The 9,874-nt window shown below is 44.3% G+C and overlaps 1 pseudogene across 1 annotated transcript in view; it reads left to right on the top strand.

The window, feature by feature from the left end:
- The window catches only part of LOC311240446, a 45,547-nt pseudogene extending 36,107 nt beyond the window's left edge, over positions 1 to 9,440 (top strand). The window contains exons 22-25 of the transcript XR_014621103.1: positions 1 to 64; positions 2,350 to 2,420; positions 5,381 to 5,614; positions 7,446 to 9,440. The product of XR_014621103.1 is annotated as an uncharacterized misc_RNA (transcript). The remainder of the gene's footprint in view (positions 65 to 2,349; positions 2,421 to 5,380; positions 5,615 to 7,445) is intronic.
- The last annotated feature ends 434 nt before the right edge of the window (positions 9,441 to 9,874 follow it).

Genomic DNA, 9,874 nt, shown 5'->3' with positions numbered 1-9,874 from the left:
GGTCTACTGTAACTTCACCGCTGAGGGAGAGACCTGCCTCTACCCTGACAAGAAGATTGAGATGGTAATTCCCCCGGCGCTCCGCCGTCAACATCTACAAAGTCGAAGTTTTTTTAATTTCTTTTTAATTTCATTTGAGGTTACCACTGGGCTCCGGCTCTCTAGGTGTATCCGCAGAGCCTGTGCACGTACAGTATACCTACATCGCAGGATGAATATTCATAGAGAAATGCTTAACCCTCTTAAGGTTCGCCTGGATATGGTGTTGTGTTCTTGCCAATCCTGAGCTTACCTGAGTGTTGTACCTTTTACGATTCAGGGGAATTGTGCAGTGTACAGTCCACCATCATACATTACCTTTGTGTGTGAGCATACAATATTTAGTAGTAGAAAAAAACTACCTTTTGTGAGATTTGGTGCAAATACACCTTTTACTCAGTGAGTGGAACAGATTGCAATATCCATTTATTTGGATATTGTTCTGGGCGTTTTCTTTTTTGCAGACAATATATACCTTGATAATATACCAATTTTTGGTGTTGGACCAATATCCAATATCCCTTCATATCTGGACCAGCTTTAGAGGGTTAAAGTACTTAAACCAGTGAACTCACTCACTCACTCACTCACTCACTCACTCACTCACTCACTCACCTCACTCACTCACTCACTCACTCACTCACTCACTCACTCACACACTCACTTCACTCACTCACTCACTCACTCACTCACACACTCACTCACTCACACACCACACACTCACTCACTCACTCACTCACTCACTCACTCACTCACTCACTCACTCACTCACTCACTCACTCACTTACTTACACTCTCACTCACTCACTCACTCACTCACACACTCACTTACACACTCACTCACTCACTCACTCACTCACTCACTCACTCACTCACTCACACACTCACTCACTCACTCACTCACTCACTTACACTCTCACTCACTCACTCACTCACACACTCACTTACTCACTCACTCACTCACTCACTCACTCACTCACTCACTCACTCACTCACTCACTTACACTCTCACTCACTCACTCACTCACTCACTCACTCACTCACTCACTCGCACACTCACTCGCACACTCACTCACTCACTCACTCACTCACTCACTCACTCACTCACCACTCACTCACTCACTCACTCACTCACTCACTCACTCACTCACTCACTCACTCACTCACTCACTCACACACTCACTCACTTACACTCTCACTCACTCACTCACTCACTCACTCACTCACTCACTCACTCACTCACTCACTCACTCGCACACTCACTCACACACTCACTCACACACTCACTCACTCACTCACTCACTTACACTCTCACTCACTCACTCACACACTCACTCACACACTCACTCACTCACTCACTCACTTACACTCTCACTCACTCACTCACTCACACACTCACTCACTCACTCACTCACTCACTCGCACACTCACTCACTCACTCACTCACTCACTCGCACACTCACTCACTCACTCACTCACTCACTCACTCACTCACTCACTCACTCACTCACTCACTCACTCACTCACTCACTAGCACACTCACACTCACTCACTCACTCACTCACTCACTCACTCACACACTCACTCACTTACACTCTCACTCACTCACTCACTCACTCACTCACTCACTCACTCACTCACTCACTCACTCGCACACTCACTCGCTCACTCACACACTCACTCACACACTCACTCACTCACTCACTCACTCACTTACACTCTCACTCACTCACTCACTCACACACTCACTCACTCACTCACTCACTTACACTCTCACTCACTCACTCACTCACACACTCACTCACTCACTCACTCACTCACTCACTCACTCACTCACTCACTCACTCACTCACTCACTAGCACACTCACTCACTCACTCACTCACTCACTTACACTCTCACTCACTCACTCACTCACTCACTTACACTCTCACTCACTCACTCACTCACTCACTCACTCACTCACACACTCACTCACTCACTCACTCACTTACACTCTCACTCACTCACTCACTCACTCACTCACATCACTCACTCACTCACTCACTCACTCACTCACTCACTCACTCACTCACTCACTCACTCACTCACTCACTCACTCACTCACTCACTCACTCACTCACTCACTCACACACTCACTCACTCACTGAATGCCTCCCCCTCCCTTATGCTATGATAAAACAGTTAGCATTCCGTCACCCCTCTCTCACTTGTCAAGGTGAATCACCGACTCTCTCACTTTCACACCCGCAGTAAGTAAAACACTCCCTCTGCCCCCCCCCCCCCCCCTCCCCGTGTGTGCCCGCCCCAGGTGAAGCTAGCGGCCTGGAACAAGGAGAAGCCCGGGGACCTGGTTCAGCCGCTTCAGGAAAGGCAAAACAGGTAACTATATATACAGTAGAGCGCGCGTCATTAGAGCCGCAGCCAAATGTCAGCCGCTGCCCCTCAGCTACATTACTCATTTCAAACGAGAGCATTTGGATTACAGTCATGCGTGTCATTGAGTCGATGCGCGTGTGTGTGCGCTATGTGTGATAATGTGCCCATTTGAGTGTGTTTGTGAGAGGGTGGGTGGGTGCATGTTTGCTCATAGCCATGTTAGCATTGTTTGTGTGTATGTGTGTGTGTGTGTGTGTGTGTGTGTGTGTGTGTGTGTGTGTGTGTGTGCGTGTGCATGCATGTGTTTGTTTAATTTCATGCCATTTATTTAATTTAGTCATTTAGCAGTACATCTCTGGCAGCTAGTGTCAGCGGCGTTGTCTAATAGTGTCGAACCTGAGTGTTACACTCTGAGTGCATAGTAGCGTAGAGGTTTTAGTAGGATAGGTAGTAGTATAAGTATAGTAGCATAGTCGTGGGGTACATAATAGCAAAAAGACAGCAAGAAGGTTAGTTTTATGTATGTGTGCATGTGTCTGTGTGTGTTTGTGTCCATGCGTGTTTCTGTGTGTGTATCTGCCTGTGTGTATCTGCCTGTGTGTCCCATGAGCACACGAGTGCATACGATTGTGCATCTGTGTGTGTGTTTGTGCGATTCTGCTCGCTGTGTAATTAAGCGTTCCCGTTGTGAGAGCATTGAGAGGCGGCCATCGGCCCGGATCTCGCCGGCGGTCGGGATGAGTCACACCAGAGCCGCTGCCAGGCAGCGACCGGGTCCAGACTATAGCGTTCAGAAGCTGCTACGCTTGGAGCGCCGGCCTCTTTCACGTGTGCCTGATCAGAGTTCTCCTAACGCACACAGATACGCACAGGGCTGTCAACACAGCTCTCTTCACCCACCCACTCTCTCTCTCTCTCTCTCTCTCTCTCTCTCTCTCTCTCTCTCTCTCTCTCTCTCTCTCTCTCTTCTCTCTCTCTCTCTCACCAAGTCCTCGGTTCTCTTCTTCTTCTCCCCCCCCCTATCTCCCCCTCCCCCCCCTCTCTCTTTCTCTCTCCCTCTCTCACTTTCAAAGGTTGACATGTAAATATGTTTACATGGCCAAAGCCAGCGTTAGAACAATCAAAACAATCAAAACGTATAATAAAATATGTACAATTAACATTTTAATAAAATATAGGCCTACTAGAATAAAGAAATGTGTGAACGGAGCTGTGTCACATTGCAACTTTGTAATCAAATGTGTAGAAAATTTAAAGAGTAACTAAAAAAAATAAACGAGACAATTGTGCTCAAAGATTTCAAATAAAGATACATACATGTGTACATGTACTACAAAGTACTTTACAAAGCAAAGATAACTTGGTGTGAACTTAAAAAATAGCAGCAGTTTTTCAAGTGTATTCAAAGGTATGTGCTCTGTTTGAAGGTAGGTACAGTATATGTACAGAGATCAGTGCAGTACAGATGCAGTGCAGGAATACTCGTATGATTGACAGCCTTTATGGTGGTTGTATTCCACTCTGTATTCTCTCTCTCTCTCTGCCTTCACTTTTCCCTGTCAAACTCTCATTCCCACTCTGGAGGCGAGTTATCCTAACCTCTCCTTCTTCGCCTCACTCTTGTATAAATGTATTCATGAACATGAGTGTTGGGGGGGGGGGGGGGGGGGGGGGGGACTTTTAAAACGAGAGACAAGGTTGATGGAAATACAACCCGAGCTCTCTCGTTCACCACCGCTGTAGGCTCAGATGTGTCGCACTCAGATTCCATCACGCTGCCTTTTCATTACGACTAAAAAGGTTGCGCGTGTGTCATTGAGGATTGATTGTATTCGACTCTCCCTGTGTTACCGGCATGTGTGACCGCAGCGTCGGTGCGGCTGGGTAGCGTAGTGGTCTAAGCACTCTGCTGGGATCGAATCCAGCTGTCAGCGGTACCTCCGGCTTGGTCAGTCGTCCCTACGAACGCAATTGGCAGTGTTAGCCAGGTGGGAGTCCTGGTCGTTGCAAACAGCGACTCCTACTGGTCGGTCGGGGCGCCTGTTCAGCAGGGAGGGGATCTGGGGGAGATAGCGTGAACCTCTGCATGCGTTACGCTCTCCCAGTGAAACTCCTCGCTGTCAGGTGAAAAGAAGCGGCTGGTGACTCCACATGTCTCGGCGGAGGCATGTGGTAGTTCTACACCCTCCCCAGACTGTCAGTAGGGCATAACAACAGTAGGACATAATGACTAAATTGGGGGATGGGAGGAAAGAGTTAATAATAATAATAATAATAATAATAATAATAATAATAATAATAATAATAATAATAATAATAATAATAATAATAATAATAATAATAATAATAATAATAATAATAATAATAATAATAATAATAATAATAATAATAATAATAATAATAATAATAATAATAATAATAATAATAATAAAATTTATTTTAAAAGGTGACTCTCTTCCTGCCGTTGTGTGTATTGATGCTGTATTGAACACTGTTGCTGCCGATAAAAAAACTGTATTGCACATTGCATTTTACACACTGCTAAAATGTGCACATTGCTCATTGCACATCACACAACAAGTTTTTGGAACTGTACATAGCCATTTTGTTATTAAAATTGTATATAGTATAATATCTACATCCTGATCTGCAATGCACACTTTTTTAGAACTGTACACTGTAGTCATCTTTATTTTAGTCATCTTATTTTATTCTATGCTAAATGTATTGTATTGCACTGCACACTTTTTTAGAACTGTATATAGTAATGTTTATTTTAGTCATCTTGTTTTATTCTATGCAACATGTATTGTATTTTTTTATTATTGGAAGCTGCTATGGTCGAGGAGGAGGGACCACACTAAAGAGATGTTCACTGTTCTTGCTGTAAAGCACTGAAATAAGTGACACTAGAGGCGTCTGAATCTGAATCTGATCCTCGCTCTGCGTCGTGTCGTCTCCAGTTCTCGTACAGCGACAGCGACGGGCTCGCGGTCCACGTGGTCCAGATGACCTTCCTGAAGCTGCTGAGCGCCACGGCCCGGCAGAGCTTCACCTACACCTGCCAGAATTCGGCGGGCTGGTTCGACAGCACCACCGGCTCCCACCGGCACGCACTGCGCTTCCGCGGCGCCAACGACGAGGAGATGACCCAGGCCAAGAGCCCCTTCATTTACACGCTGCACGACGGATGCCAGGTCAGTACCACCGAAGGAGCGGGCGCAAGAGAGGCGCCCCGCTAGTAGCAGTAGTAGTAGTTTCACACAGTCATCACACAATACCTTATACACAATCATTTAACAATCTTTGATTCAGGCAGTGACTGAAAAGGTACAGAGTACTGAAGCATAATGCTTATATATATGCCTGTCCTATATTCTTAACAACATTAAGACTCCAAAACAGTATTCTAAAAGAAAATAACAACAAAGAAAATTATTATTCACATTTGTAATCTTCAGAAATAGCTATACAAACAATTTTTTTTTAAAACAAAAGCGAATGACTCATTCTTAAATGTATATCAGCATTGTTCCACAAGTTAACCCCAACAATAGAAATACACCTCCTTTTAATCCCTTTCTTAGCTTTTTGAACAGTACATTTACAAATGTCTCTCAAATCATGTATTGAAAAAAAACCTTTGCACACCGTCCGGGAGTAACTTTGCTTTCTGTACATTTTTTTTTTTTTTTTTTACATTTTAACCTTTATTTACCCAGGCAAGCAAGTAAGAACAAATTATGATTTAATTTATTGTCAAAAGTATGCATAATGTTGTGTTAATTCCACGACAAGAGATATGTAATGTTAATTACCTGAAATGATTAAGTTTTTTGGGAGGGGAAACCCTGCATATATCGGTATCGGTTGATATCGGTTGATATCGGTATCGGAAATTAAGAGTTGGACAATATCGGTATATCGGTATGGGTAAAAAAGCCAATATCGAGCATCCCTAGTTTCAACCCTACATAAAATACGAAACGCTGACACAACAAGTATTAATCACACAGACAGGCTGCACCTGTGTCAATTAACGCTCCCCTACCGATGCTTCGGTGAGTCCCTCCCGACTCCCCCTGCAGCTGACACCTAAACCACAAGCCGTAATGAAGCTAATGTGTTTATCAATTTTGTTACCCCGTTGTCAGCTGTTGCTTGATTCAATAACGGCAGATGGCCGCCTTTGGATCATTAGCTCACGTGTAAATGGGGACTTCGCTCGGAGTGGTTAGTACTAGCCAGAGAGTTGGTTTGGGCACGGAGTGGTTTCTAACTACCGGTACTCTGCTACTTCCACCGGGCAAACAGACAACTCACGGACAGACTCTAAATCATCACACAAGCATACACACAAAAGCACCTTGGAGACTTACACACCACACAAGTACACTTATTATTACACTACACATTACACTTATTTTCACTATGAATTGAAAATGGGGGAGCCTGATGTAAACAAGACAAACGTCTTCATCCCCTTAACAATTGTGTGTATTAAGCCGTACTGTATTGTACCCATTCTGCAATCTGTTAAATAAAGTTTTTATTCATTCATTCACACGCACACACTGCTGCTAACACATACCTTGTATTGTATACGTTTGTATAGATATAATATACATTGTTTATTATGTTTAGTTCTATAGTTTTAGTTTATAGTCTATCGTTTATAGCTATTTATACAGTTAGCATAGCATAGTTTTGTATAGATAGAATATACGTTGTGTGTTTAGTTCTATAGTTTAGTTTATAGTTTTAGTTTATAGTTTATTTATAGCCTATCTAGTTTATTAGTTATAGTTTATATTTATAGTTATAGTTTGTTTGTATAGATAGAATATATATACGTTGTGTACCATGTTTACAAATGTACTACGGTTGAGGAGTCGGGGGGGGGGGGAAACGAGCATGTCACGTTTTTTTCTGAATGTACAGTATGTACATTTGAAAAAGCTGTGACAATAGAAGAATCTGAATCTGAGTCTGAAACTGTTTTCTTTCTCCCTGTTTGTTCCGGGGCAGTACCGGAAGGGTCAGGAGAGGACCGTCCTGGAGATCGACTCCCCCTCGGCCGAGCTGCTGCCCATCATGGACGTCGCCCCCTCAGACTTTGGCAACACCAACCAGAAGTTCGGCTTCGAAGTCGGACGCGTGTGCTTCAACGGTTAACCTCTGCCTCTTTCGAGACCACACCACGAAAGAACTACCCGCGCGACCGGTGAAAACAACCGGACTTTACCACTGACCCCGAGCGATATTTATTATATATTTTCCTGTACGCGGTGGGTTGCGGTACACTCCGTGAGACTCTCAGGCGGCCAATGAGACGCCAGATTCCGTGGCGCTGTGACAATAAGAACAATGGCAGGTAGAAGACGACCGACAGGAGGAACGAAGCACGTTTATCAAAGGGAAATCTTCCACTTCCATATATTTAAATTTTCTTTCCTTTTTTTTTTTTTCTTTAATTTTGTTTTCCCTTTTTGAGTGTGCTGTAATTGGATCCAATAGAGTAAAGGAGGACCGCACCACTTGACAATGACCAATTTAAAAAAGACGGATTGGATCCCTCGCCGTCGAGGAGAGGGGCCGTCTGTCATTCCGTGGTATGATGGGTCAGCTGAGTGGGACTCTCTCTCCAATGGCCTTGCGATGCAAATTAGCCGCCACCTATGGGATTACCGCGAACGGGAGACGGAATTAGCGGGAGACGCCGTCGTGCTCATTTGCATACCCAGACCCCCCCCCCCCCCCCCCCCCCTCCTCCCCGTCATGGCAACCTGTTGTGGCTGTTGTAAACCACTCTACCATATCAATCAAGAAATACTATATTTAATTTCCCCGTGTGCAGCAGTGATAAATCGTCTCTTTTACCCTTCAACTGCGGTTGGCTTGGTGAGTGACGTTGATTAGTATTCAGGAGGCGTCGCCGGTTATCGAGCCCGGCGGTTACTTGAAGCTATCAGGCTGCTTCCTCTATTGGACAAGGCTCCCTCGACAAGACTCCCTGTGAAGCGGTTTATTCCACCGCACGGACGCGTCCGTCCTTTACCGCCACTTCCTTCCGCGGTACCGGACGTACCGCGGTGCTTTACTCGCCATGACAAGACCTCGGCGGCCAGGTTAGGGATATTTCAGGGCATAAACGAGATTAAGAGCGTGTTAATTGTGCACAATGTTCTCTCTAGTCTTCACTGGGGTCCCTAGACGTCAATAATAATGTTCTCGCAGTTCATACGCAACTGCCAACCTGTGCTTCCTTTCCAGCTTGGTCCAAAAAAAAAGTATGTTTATTTTTTTTTCCAGTTTTTATTTTGTTTTGTTTGTTTTTATGCTTTCTCTCCATTTTGTCCATATGTTGAAGGTTTGCTGATATACTGTATGTATGTTTGTTTTGACTCGACTTGTGTTATGCTCTTCGCTGGTGCTAAATGTGATTGTGTTGCGTCGTGTCTATGTGCACAGGATGAGTGAGGGAGGGAGTTATCGGTCCCTCAACAGCAAGTGCATGATGGGTAAGAACCCCACCCCCCACCCCAACGCGGCGGGGCAGTTGGTCGACTGACCACTGTTTGGGAGTGTTTACTGTTGCATGAATGCACTGCTATCACGTCCAGTGAGAGGGGGGCGGGGGATATCGCCCAGCATGTGTAATTTTACATCTTTACAGTTAATCACAGATTTAATTAATGTTAACACCTACACACTCCACGATCTAAAGAGAAGATTCTATACCCAACTTGTATAATTAAGCAATTCCACTTCTCTCTTTCTCTCTCTCTCTCTCTCTCTTCGTAGTACTTAAACATTCCAGTAATTATCTCCTCTCCTGCCTCACCCATCCTGCCATACTGTGTATAGTGTTTGTTGTACTAATTTTATATGCTGTACAGTTGTTCTTGAGTCATTATCTGTTGCCTGAATGAAAAACAAGTGTATTTGTGGAGGAAGAAAAACAAACGAAACTAAACAAAACGAAAGAGATGTGAGAATAATAATAAAAGACACTGAGCTGTTTTTCTTTTCTACGTTCTATTTTCAACAGTCTCTCTAGACTAGGGTAATGTCTACTAAAACGCTTGGTGGTCTGAGCAATCGACAGTCTCTCCAGAGAGTAATGTCTACTAAAACGCTTGGTGGTCTGAGCAATCGACAGTCTCTCCAGAGAGTAATGTCTACTAAAACGCTTGGTGGTCTGAGGAATCGACAGTCTCTCCAAAGAGTAATATCTACTAAAACGCTTGGTGGTCTGAGGAATCGACAGTCTCTCCAAAGAGTAATATCTACTAAAACGCTTGGTGGTCTGAGGAATCGACAGTCTCTCCAAAGAGTAATATCTACTAAAACGCTTGGTGGTCTGAGGAATCGACAGTCTCTCCAAAGAGTAATATCTACTAAAACGCTTGGTGGTCTGAGGAATCGACAGTCTCTCCAAAGAGTAATATCTACTA

Source organism: Notolepis coatsorum (genome assembly GCF_963971535.1).
Source record: "Notolepis coatsorum genome assembly, chromosome: 14".
NCBI lineage: Eukaryota > Metazoa > Chordata > Actinopteri > Aulopiformes > Paralepididae > Notolepis > Notolepis coatsorum.
The sequence above is the reverse complement of the archived record's forward strand: the minus strand, read 5'-3'. Positions and strand labels throughout refer to the sequence as shown.